At 41.6% G+C, this 12808-nt stretch overlaps 1 protein-coding gene across 7 annotated transcripts in view; it reads left to right on the top strand.

Annotated features, from left to right (window-relative positions):
• The window catches only part of LOC112234605 (LIM domain only protein 7), a 121546-nt gene that overhangs the window by 8322 nt on the left and 100416 nt on the right, over positions 1 to 12808 (top strand). For 3 of the 7 annotated variants that reach the window (XM_024402877.2, XM_024402870.2, XM_024402855.2), the window contains exon 1: positions 690 to 977. The gene's annotated coding sequence lies outside the window, so the exon portion shown is untranslated. Of the gene's footprint in view, positions 1 to 687; positions 978 to 12808 lie in introns of those variants that run through there. The other 4 variants (XM_024402836.2, XM_024402828.2, XM_024402863.2 and 1 more) reach the window with 4 other exon arrangements.

The raw sequence follows: 12808 nt of genomic DNA on the forward strand, positions 1-12808 counted from the left end.
GTACACAGTACACACGCTTGGGATCTGTTTTGGATTGTAATACAGGGTTCAAATATGCAGGGTGTTATGTCAGGACAGGTGACATATACAGCCTGTAACACTCTCTCTCACACACAGTGCCTGCATGAGCACACTCACACAAAACATTATTGCATTGAAGAGAGAATATTTGCTCCACTCCTTTCTAGTCACTAGCAATATTTGCATGGTAGTTTTATTGACATTTTAGTCATTTAGCAGACGCTCTTATCCAGAGCGGCTAACAGGAGCAATTAGGGTTAAGAGCGTTGCTGAAAATCAACAGATGTTTCACCTAGTCAGCTCGGGGATTCAAACTAGCAAACTTTTAGTTACTGGCCCAACGCTCTTAACTGCTAGGATACCTGCCGTCGCTGTTTCAGTCACCCAAACTCTTGTTACAACCGCAGGTGTTCTACAGTGCAGGGAGGGTCGGGCCAGTTTATTAAGGGTGTGCGTGAGAGTGTGTGTGAGAGAGAAAGTGTTACAGACTATAAACTTCACTCACCTCTCTTAGTTCCAAATACCCCGCCCCCTTAGCCGGCCCACACACTCTCACAGGTAGTTTTAGAGCTGTCAATTTGCCGGTCATGCTGCCCTGCCCCTGGTTGTGTGTGTTCTGCATTGTGTAACTCTCTATTTGCTACACACACACACATGCTCCTACCCGCCCCTTTCTCAGTTATCCCTGGTGGTATGCACTTTGGATATGCAGCAGTGAAGTGTGGAACTGTTGCTGTGTCAAGTCTGCCAGAAAATGCCTGAGTCATTATTGACGGTGACTCTAAAGTTGGAAAACCTTCTCTCTCCCTGACTGTCTCTCAGTCAGTCTGTTTGTCTATCTGTCTCTCCATAGGACAACTTCAACGTCTTCCTTCCTGTGGGAAGCTCGGACTAAAGGAGGCACAGCTCTTTCACGCAGGAGACCTCCAAGACACATCCACTAAAACCACTGTCAAGTAAGTACTGCTACATATTAGGATGCACATACAGTACCAGTCAAATGTTTGGACACACCTACTCATTTAAGGGTTTTTCTTTGTTTTTACTGTTTTCTATATTGTAGAATAATAGTGAAGACATCAAAACTATGAAATAACACATATAGAATCATGTAGTAACCAAAAAAGTGTTTGGTTACTACATGAAAAGCGAATGAGTAGGTGTGTCCAAACTTTTGACTGATGCTGTATTTACATACAGATGACAAGATATTGATTACTTTTGTATGCATTGTCTGATCTGTGACTGGAACATACTGGGCAGATTATGTGAGCGGAGTTGAGCGGTTGGAAATCCAACTCAGAGATGTGCACCACTCATCCTTTCAAACCGCTCTGCTAAAAACCACTCCATGCACACAGGAGAAGAAACGGCAGCTCCAAATTCGCTCCATTCGCACATCATCTCAAATAGACTACATGTCATATTAAACAGCATATACACACTCAAATCAAATCAAATCAAATCAAATTTTATTTGTCACATACACATGGTTAGCAGACGTTAATGCGAGTGTAGCGAAATGCTTGTGCTTCTAGTTCCGACAATGCAGTAATAACGAGCAAGTAATCTAACTAACAATTCCAAAAAAAACTACTGTCATACACAGTGTAAGGGGATAAAGAATATGTACATAAGGATATATGAATGAGTGATGGTACAGAGCAGCATAGGCAAGATACAGTAGATGATATCGAGTACAGTATATACATATGAGATAAGTATGTAAACCAAGTGGCATAGTTAAAGTGGCTAGTGATACATGTATTACATAAGGATGCAGTCGATGATATAGAGTACAGTATCAACGTATGCATATGAGATGAACAATGTAGGGTAAGTAACATTATATAAGGTAGCATTGTTTAAAGTGGCTAGTGATATATTTACATCATTTCCCATCAATTCCCATGATTAAAGTGGCTGGAGTAGAGTCAGTGTCATTGACAGTGTGTTGGCAGTAGCCACTCAATGTTAGTGGTGGCTGTTTAACAGTCTGATGGCCTTGAGATAGAAGCTGTTTTTCAGTCTCTCGGTCCCAGCTTTGATGCACCTGTACTGACCTCGCCTTCTGGATGGCAGCGGGGTGAACAGGCAGTGGCTCGGGTGGTTGATGTCCTTGATGATCTTTATGGCCTTCCTGTAGCATCGGGTGGTGTAGGTGTCCTGGAGGGCAGGTAGTTTGCCCCCGGTGATGCGTTGTGCAGACCTCACTACCCTCTGGAGAGCCTTACGGTTGAGGGCGGTGCAGTTGCCATACCAGGCGGTGATACAGCCCGCCAGGATGCTCTCGATTGTGCATCTGTAGAAGTTTGTGAGTGCTTTTGGTGACAAGCCGAATTTCTTCAGCCTCCTGAGGTTGAAGAGGCGCTGCTGCGCCTTCCTCACGATGCTGTCTCTAAATCAGTCAGGAGCCAGACAGGGAGCCTAAGTTATGTTATGTTATTTAAATGATTTTAAGGCTATTGCCTACAAAGAAATGCAATGTGAAGCATTTGCGAGTGTGACACAATAGGCTGGTAGGGATATAAAGCGCTCAGCATTTAAACAACATTTTGTTGTATTAAATCATTATTGTATATAAATTGTGCATATAGGCTGTGACTTACTTAGAATTAAATACAAATTAACCGAAAAATGACTTATTAGTGCCTTTTAATTCATTTTTAGAATTCATTTTTAGAAACAGTAGTTTGGCCAGTATGTGGCTTCGGGCTCATGTGATGGTGCCTGGAGAGCAGGCCAGCAGCGGAGAATATCCTCTCCACACTTGCAGAGCCACTGGGGATGCTTAACACCCTTTTGGCCACTCTTGCCAGGCTGGGCAGAGATGCAGAGTTGTTTTTTTATTTTTATATAAGTAGGCCAAAATGTTTTTAGGCAAAATAACCCAATCAAAAGGGAAAGCCTCTTGAATGTGGGAATATGCCAGGCCTATTGTGCCAAAATCAATTAAGTCCTATTGTATCAATAATAGACCAAAAATGAATGAAATGTTTAAGAGATCAGATATTTTGTCTAGAAATACTTTGCTACAATGACACATTTAGTTATCTACCCACCTTGTTCCTTTCTTTTAGCATGTGCATGTAGTAAGTACACCATCATGCTTTCGTGATATGTGTCTTTTCAGATTCCACGATGATTCTTTAGTTGTGGACATTACATCACCACACTCCTTCTCTTGCTATTTGTCCTCATCTTTGTTAGTCACCTTGATTTTGCACCTGTGTATTTTATCAGTTTCTTTATGAACATATCTATCAAACTCCATGACAGTAGCTAAAGCAAGGGGCTATAGCAGCTCACAAGTAGACTACAAATGCATGCTGGGCTGGGCATGCCCTGAGCTCGTGAAGTGAGTGCTACTTTGAGCACTACTAGAGTAAAATTGGAGTGGGCGAGAAGGACCACACTCCAGCCTTTGGGCATCTGGCTCTGTGCTCCAGTCAAATTGGGCACACCGCTCTTTGCTCTGCTCACATACTCTGAGATCGGTTATTTTATGAGACTAAGTTTGAACAGTGTGAGAGACTCACCTTTCTCTTTCTAACAAGACAAGTCTAAACTATTACAGATAGCGTGTGTGTGTGCAGGCTTGTGTGTGTGTTTAAGGGTGTGGGTGCGTGTGTGCAATTGCCAAGTGTGTACGTGATTGGGGTGAACTTGTGAACGTGTTTGTAGATGACCCCAGGTTTAAATGTAACTATGTGGACTGTTTTCTCGAACAAGCCGCTCTCAATGTGAAATCTCTTTCATATTGAGAGGGTGAGAAGGGGTCAACAAAAAGGTGCTATTCAAAGTGTAAATCTCTGGGGCTATTCTGCATTTAATTTGCTATTGTCTCTACTGTTTGCTGTAGAGTACAATAGAATAGATACCTGCCATCAATCAATACTCTCTATGTGTGTGTGTGTGTGTGTGTGTGTGTGTGTGTGTGTGTGTGTGTGTGTGTGTGTGTGTGTGTGTGTGTGTGTGTGTGTGTGTGTGTGTGTGTGTGTGTGTGTGTGTGAGAGAGAGAAGAGAAGAGCAGCATTTATGTTACATGTATTTGAAATACTTTATTTAAATGACTTTTGAGTATTTTGTCAATTATATTTTACTGGCCTGAACTTCACTCCAGTGTATTTTATAGACTTTAGAGAGCTGTATTTTGTATTTTCAAAATACAAAATACAAAATAACCCAAAATACTTTTCAATAGTCCTGATAGAGAGATATACAGTGAAGGGCCTATTTCTTCTAAAATAAATTGAAATTGAAAGAACATTTGGCGTTCACACATGTATTTATATTTAATCCCCATTAGCTGCTGCCAAGGCAGCAGGTACTCTTCCTGGGGTCAAGCTACATTAAGGCAGATATATATATATTACAATACATTCACAACATATTTTACATCATATTAAGTATGTTCCTTCAAAATCCATGTGGATGTGTGTGAATAGCATGCATATGGTTGCACGCATGTGCCTGTGCCTATGTTTGTGTTGCTTCACATCCCGCTATTCAATAAGGTGTATGTTTATTATATCATTTATAACATAAGGTGTTTTTTTATTTAATTTTCTGCTTGTTTGAGTTACTTGATGTAGAATAGAGTTCAATGTAGTCATGGCTCTACGTAGTACTGTGCGCCTCCCATAGTCTGTTCTGGACTTGGGAATTGTGAAGAGACCTCTGGTGGTATGTCTTGTGGGGTATTTATGGAAGTCCGAGATGTGTGCCAGTAATTCAAACAGACAAATCAAATCTTATTTGTCACATACACATGGTTAGCAGATGTTAATGCGAGTGTAGCGAAATGCTTGTGCTTCTAGTTCTGACAATGCAGTAATAACCAACAAGTAATCTAACTAACAATTCCAAAACTACTGTCTTATACACACAAGTGTAGGGGGATAAATAATATGTACATAAAGATATATGAATGAGTGATGGTATAGAGCTGGTACAAGATACAGTAGATGGTATCGAGTACAGTATATACATATGAGATGAGTATGTAAACAAAGTGGCATAGTTAAAGTGGCTAGTGATACATGTATTACATAAAGATGCAGTAGATGATATAGAGTACAGTATATACGTATACATATGAGATGAATAATCTAGGGTATGTAAACATTATATTAGGTAGCATTGTTTAAAGTGGCTAGTGATATCTTGTACATCATTTCCCATCAATTCCCATTATTAAAGTGGCTGGAGTTGAGTCAGCAGCAGCCACTCAATGTTAGTGGTGGCTGTTTAACAGTTTGATGGCCTTGAGATAGATGTTGTTTTTCAGTCTCTCGGTCCCAGCTTTGATACCCCTGTACTGACCTCGCCGTCTGGATGATAGCGGGGTGAACAGGCAGTGGCTCGGGTGGTTGTAGTCCTTGATAATCTTTATGGCCTTCCTGTAACATTGGGTGGTGTAGGTGTCCTGGAGGGCAGGTAGTTTGCCCCCAGTGTGCGTTGTGCAGACCTCCCTACCCTCTGGAGAGCCTTACGGTTGTGAGCGGAGCAGTTGCCGTACCAGGCGGTGATACAGCCCGCCAGGATGCTCTCGATTGTGCATCTGTAGAAGTTTGTGAGTGCTTTTGGTGACAAGCCGAATTTCTTCAGCCTCCTGAGGTTGAAGAGGCGCTGCTGCGCCTTCTTCACGATACTGTCTGTGTGGGTGGACCAATTCAGTTTGTCTGTGATGTGTATGCCGAGGAACTTAAAACCTGCTACCCTCTCCACTACTGTTCCATCGATGTGGATAGGGGGGTGTTCCCTCTGCTGTTTCCTGAAGTCCACAATCATCTCCTTAGTTTTGTTGACGTTGAGTGTGAGGTTATTTTCCTGACACCACACTCCGAAGGCCCTCACCTCCTCCCTGTAGGCCGTCTCGTCATTGTTGGTAATCAAGCCTACCACTGTTGTGTCGTACGCAAACTTGATGATTGAGTTGGAGGCGTGCGTGGCCACGCAGTCGTGGGTGAACAGGGAGTACAGGAGAGGGCTCAGAACGCACCCTTGTGGGGCCCCAGTGTTGAGGATCAGCGGGGTGGAGATGTTGTTGCCTACCCTCACCACCTGGGGGCGGCCCGTCAGGAAGTCCAGTACCCAGTTGCACAGGGCGGGGTCGAGACCCAGGGTCTCGAGCTTGATGACGAGCTTGGAGGGTACTATGGTGTTAAATGCCGAGCTGTAGTCGATGAACAGCATTCTCACATAGGTATTCCTCTTGTCCAGATGGGTTAGGGCAGTGTGCAGTGTGGTTGAGATTGCATCGTCTGTGGACCTATTTGGGCGGTAAGCAAATTGGAGTGGGTCTAGGGTGTCAGGTAGGGTGGAGGTGATATGGTCCTTGACTAGTCTCTCAAAGCACTTCATGATGACGGAAGTGAGTGCTACGGGGCGGTAGTTTAGCTCAGTTACCTTAGCTTTCTTGGGAACAGGAACAATGGTGGCCCTCTTGAAGCATGTGGGAACAGCAGACTGGGATAGGGATTGATTGAATATGTCCATAAACACACCAGCCAGCTGGTCTGCGCATGCTCTTAGGGCGCGGCTGGGGATGCCGTCTGGGCCTGCAGCCTTGCGAGGGTTAACACGTTTAAATGTTTTACTCACCTCGGCTGCAGTGAAGGAGAGGCCGCATGTTTTGGTTGCAGGCCGTGTCAGTGGCACTGTATTGTCCTCAAAGCGGGCAATACAGCTGGGTGCATTCAACATGTCAATACCTGTCACGAATACAAGTAGTGATGGAGTCAATCTCTCCGTCACATGGAGCCAGGAGAGATTGACATGCATATTATTAACATTAGCTCTCTGTGTACATCCAAGGGCCAACCATGCTGCCCTGTTCTGAGCCAATTGCAAGCCTATGTCCCTCTTTGTAGCACCTGAACACACGACTGAAAAGTATTCCAGGTGCGACAAAACTGAGGCCTGTATGAACTACCTTGTTGTTGTGCTGTTAAGAATGCAGACGAGAGCTTTATTATGGACAGACTTCTGCCCATCCTAGTTATTTTTGTATCAATACGTTTTGACAATGACAGTTTACCATCCAGGGTTACTCCAAGCATTTTAGTCACCTCAACTTGCTCAATTACCGCATTATTCATTACAATTTAGTTGAGGTTTATAGTTTAGTGAATTGTTTGTCCCAAATACAATGCTTTTAATTTTTGGAATATTTAAGACCAACTTATGCCTTGCTACCCATTCAACCTACTGCAGCTCTTTGTTAAGTGTTGCAATAATTTCAGTTGCTGTGGTAGCTGACTTTTTTAGTGTTGAGTCATCCGCATACATGGACACACTGGCTTTACTCATAAGTAAAGATTGAAAAAAGTAAGGGGCCTAGACAGCTGCCCTGGGGAATTTCTGATTTGACCTGGATTTTGTTGGAGAGGATTCCATTAAAGAATCCCCTCTCTTTTCTGTTAGATGGGTAACTCTTTATCCACAATATAGCAGGGGGTGTAAATCCATGACACATACGTTTTTCCAGCAACAGACTATGATCAATAATGTAAAAAGTCACACTGAAGTCAAACAAAATAGCCCCCTCAATCTTTTTATCATCAATTTCTCTCAGCCAATCATCAATCATTTGTGTAAGTGCTATACTTGTTGAATGTCCTTTCCTATAAGCGTGCTGAAAGCCTGTTGTCATTTTGTTTAGTGAAATAGCGTTGTATCTGGTCAAATTATGTTTTTATTCAAAAGTTTACAAAGGGTTGGTAACAGGCTGATTGGTCGGCTATTTCAGCCAGTTAAGGGGGCTTTACTGTCCTAAGGTAGGGGAATAACTTTTGCTTCCCTCCAGGCCTGAGGGCACACACTTTCTAGTAGGCTTAAATTGAAGATATGGCAAATAGTAGTGGCAATATCGTCCACTATTATCCTCAGCAATTTTCCATCCAAGTTGTCAGACCCGGGTGGATTGTCATTGTTGATAGACAACAACAAAATAATTAACCTCTTCCACACTTACTTTACAGACTTCTAAATGATAATGCTTGTCTTTCATAACTTTGTCAAATATACTTGAATGTGTAGTGTCAGCGTTTGTTGCTGGTGTGTCATGGCTAAATTAGCTAATCTTGCCAATGAAGAAATCATTAAAGTAGTTGGCAATATCAGTGGGTTTAGTGATGAATGAGCCATCTGATTCAATGAATGTTTACCTTTCTGCCCAAAATTTCATTGAATGTAATCCAAGCTTTTAACTATCATTCTTTATGTCATTTATCTTTGTTTCATAGTGTAGTTTCTTATTTTTATTTAGTTTAGTCACATTATTTCTCAATTTGCAGTACATTTGCTCCAATCGGTTGTACAAATAGACCTATTTGACATTTATTTTGCATCATCCCTCTCAACCATAACATTTTTCAATTCCTCATCAATCCACGGGGATTTTACCATTTTTACAGTCATTTTCTTGACGGGTGCATGCGTATTAGTAACTGGGATAAGCAATTTCATAAATGTGTTAAGAGCAGCATCTAGTTGCTCCTCATTACACACCACGGACCAACAAATAGTCTTTACATGAACAACATAGGAATCACTACCAAACATCTTGTATGACCTCCTATACATTATATTATGCTCGGGAACTTTGCTTTTCCTAGATATGGCTAGTACAATTGAAGCCGGAAGTTTACATACACCTAGGTTGGCATCATTAAAACTAGTTTTTCAACCACTCCACAAATTTCTTGTTAATTAACAAACTATAGTTTTGGCAAGTTTGTTAGGACATCTACTTTGTGCATGACACAAGTAATTTTTCCAACAATTGTTTACAGATAGATTATTTCACTTACAATTCACTGTATCACAATTCCAGTGGGTCAGAAGTTAACATACACTAAGTTGACTGTGCCTTTAAACAGCTTGGAAAATTCCAGAAAAATGTCATGGCTTTAGAAGCTTCTGATAGGCTAATCGACATCATTTGAGCCAATTGGAGGTGTACCTGTGGATGTATTTTAAGGCCTACCTTCATACTCAGTGCTTTTTTGATTGACATCATGGGAAAATCAAAAGAAATCAGCCAAGACCTCAGAAAAAGAATTGTAGACCTCCACAATTCTGGTTCCTCCTTGGGAGCAATTTCCAAACGCCTGAAGGTATCACGTCCAAACAATAGTACGCAAGTATAAACACCATGGAACCACGTAGTCATCATACCGCTCAGGAAGTAGACGTGTTCTGTCTCCTGGAGATGAACGTACTTTGGTGCGAAAAGTGCAAATCAATTCCAAAACAACAGCAAACGACCTTGTGAAGATGCTGGAGGAAACAGGGACAAAAGTATCTATATCCACAGTAAAACGAGTCCTATATCAACATAACCTGAAAGGCCACTCAGCAAGGAAGAAGCCACTTCTCCAAAACCGCCATAATAAAGCCAGACTACGGTTTGCAACTGCACATGGGGACAAAAATCGTACTTTTTGGAGAAATGTCCTCTGGTCTGATGAAACAAATAATGACCACCGTTATGAAAAATGGGGAGGCTTGCAAGTCGAAGAACACCATCCCAACTGTGAAGCACGGGATTGCAGCATCATGTTGTGGGGGTGCTTTACTGCAGGAGGGACTGGTGCACTTCACAAAATAGATGGCATCATGAGGAGGTTATTTTGAAGCAACATCTCAAGACATCAGTCAGGAAGTTAAAGCTTGGTCGCAAACGGGTCTTCCAAATGGACAATGACCCCAAGCATTCTTCCAAAGTTGTGGCAAAATGGCATAAAGGACAACAAAGTCAAGGTATTGGAGTGGCCATCACAAAGCACTGACCTCAATCCTACAGAACATTTGTGGGCAGAACTGAAAAAGTATGTGCGAGCAAGAAGGCCTACAAACCTGATTCAGTTGCACAAGCTCTGTCAGGAGGAATGGGCCAAAATTTACCCAACTTATAGTAGGAAGCTTGTGGAAGGCTACTCGGAACATTTGACCCAAATCAAACAATTTAAAGGCAATGCTACCAAATTCTAATTGAGTGTATGTAAACTTCTGTCCCACTGGGAATGTGATGAAAGAAATAAAAGCTGAAATAAATAATTCTCTCTACTATTCTTCTGACATTTCACATTCTTAAAATAAAGTGGCGATCCTAACAGACTTAAAACAGGGAATCTTTACTCAGATTAAATGTCAGGAATTGTGAAAAACTGAATTTAAATGTATTTGGCTAAGGTGTATGTAAACTTCCGACTTCAACTGCATTTTGTGATCACTACATCCAATGTATTTTCTGTAGCCTTAGTACAGATGTGATCAATACATGTTGATGATTTCATTCCTGTGCTGTTTGTAAATACACTGTAGGTTGATTGTTAACCTGAACCAGGTTACAGGCACTAGTTACAGTTTGAAGTTTCTCTTGAGTTGGCAGCCTGATGAAAACCAGTCAATATTTAAATCACCCAGAAAATATACCTCTCTATTGATACAAATACTGACTGTTATCACTTGGTGGCATATAGCAGCTTCCCACCAGAATGGGCTTTAGGTGTGGCAGATGAACCTGTAGCCATATGACTTCAACAGTATTTAACATGAGATCCGTTCTCCTTCTCAAGATCATGCCCCATGCTCTAAATAACTCAACTGGCTAATTTTCCTGTCTGTAAAGGGAAGAGCGGGCTGAAGGTTGATCCTGCAGCTCTGATTGCATAGAGCGAAGCTATCTTCGTTCCCTTGCTTCATATTTTACCCCATCACTTCTCATCGCACTTCTTTCAGTTTTCACACGCTTCTGAAGTTTAGACACTGACCACAACCACACAACTACTGACCAGGTACATACTGTAGGGCACAAAGACCCTGCAACACAACCACACAAATACACAACTACTGACCACAACCACACAACTACTGACCACAACTAATGCACCACACAGCTACTTAACAAAACTACTGACCAAAACATGAAGTTCCCTCCCAGGAAATAAATATTATTTGAATTTGAACTACTGACCACTACTGACCACAACTAATGACCACAACCACATAACTACTTACCACAAAACCTATGACCATTACACCAAACTGTTACAACAAACCAACTTTCACATATTCAGGCTATCCTATCCTATGAACCAACCAATCAATCTTTTCATCTACGTACTTTTTCAACTATAACTATCACCACCACTACTGCAGACACTACCACTATTTTCTTCAAGAAATGCAATTTTCAGTAATCACTGATAGCCAAAAGAGTTTATTTCTTAGATAGAACTACACCTAGCTATCTTTGGTCTACATACAAAGCTATTCTACATAGTTCTTCAACTCAAATCAAATCTAAGTTTATTTGTCACGTGCGCCGAATACAACAGGTGTAGTAGACCTTACAGTGAAATGCTTACTTACAGGCTCTAACCAAAAGTGAAAAAAAGGTATTAGGTGAACAAGGGAGCAGTAGAATCAGATTTAAAAAGCAGGTAAAAATGCACCTTATGGAACATCGGTGACTGTGAAGAGACATACACAAAGGTGCAAACACACATATATGCACACAAGCACTATCACACACATTCTACACAAACATATATTGGGAAATTGTTGTATGGTGGTATTATACATTTTGTACTGTAGATATGTAGTGGTGTAATAATATTATAATGATGTACTGTTTTATCTTTTGTTTTATATGTAATGTAAGTGCCTTCATGTTTTTGGACCCCAGGAAGATCTCCTTAATGGGGGTCCCTAATAAATACAAATACACCTATTTACAAAACTACTGATCACTACTGACCACAACTACTGACCACAACCACAAAACTACTGCCCAGAACTACTGACCACAGCTACTGACCATAACCACACAACTAATGACCACAATGACTAAACCACAACTACTAACCACAACCACTAACCTCAACCACATAATTACTGATGACAACTACTGGCCACTACTGACCACAATTACTAAACCGCACACCTACTTAGCAAAACAACTGATCACTACTGACCACAACTAATGACCACAGGTACTAACCACAACCACACAACTAATCACCACAACTACAAAACCACAACTACTGACGACAACAAAACTATTGACTACAATTATTGAACCACACACCTACTTACCAAAACTACTGACCACAACTACTGGCCACAAATACTGACCAGAAAACTACTGAGCCACACAGCTAGGGAACACATCCACACAAATATTGACCACACTACTGACCACAAACACAAAACTACTGACCACAACTACTGACCACAACTAATTACCACAGCTACTGACCACAACCACACAACTAATGACCACAACTACTAAATCACAACCACAACACTACTGACCACTACCGACCACTACTGACCACATCAACCAACCACAGCTACAGACCACAACCACACAACTACTGACCACAGCTACTGAACGACACACCTACTTTCCAAAACGAATTACGACTACTGACCACACCTACTGACCACAACTTCTGACCACAACCACAACACTACTGATCCCAACTACTGACCAATACTGACTACATCAACCGACCACAGCTACAGACCACAACCACACAACTACTGACCACAAACTACAGAACCACACAACTAATGACAACACTACTGACAACAACTACTGACCACAACCACTCTACTACTGACACACCCCTACTGACCACGTCCATACTGTAGGGCTCAAAGAACCTGCAACACAAGCACAAAACTACAAAACTGCTGACCACTCAACTACTGACCACAACTACTGCTCTGGTCTGCACTAGCTCTTGTCCAGCTCTGGTCTTGGGTGTAG

Source organism: Oncorhynchus tshawytscha, linkage group LG03, assembly GCF_018296145.1.
Source record: "Oncorhynchus tshawytscha isolate Ot180627B linkage group LG03, Otsh_v2.0, whole genome shotgun sequence".
Classification (NCBI taxonomy): domain Eukaryota; kingdom Metazoa; phylum Chordata; class Actinopteri; order Salmoniformes; family Salmonidae; genus Oncorhynchus; species Oncorhynchus tshawytscha.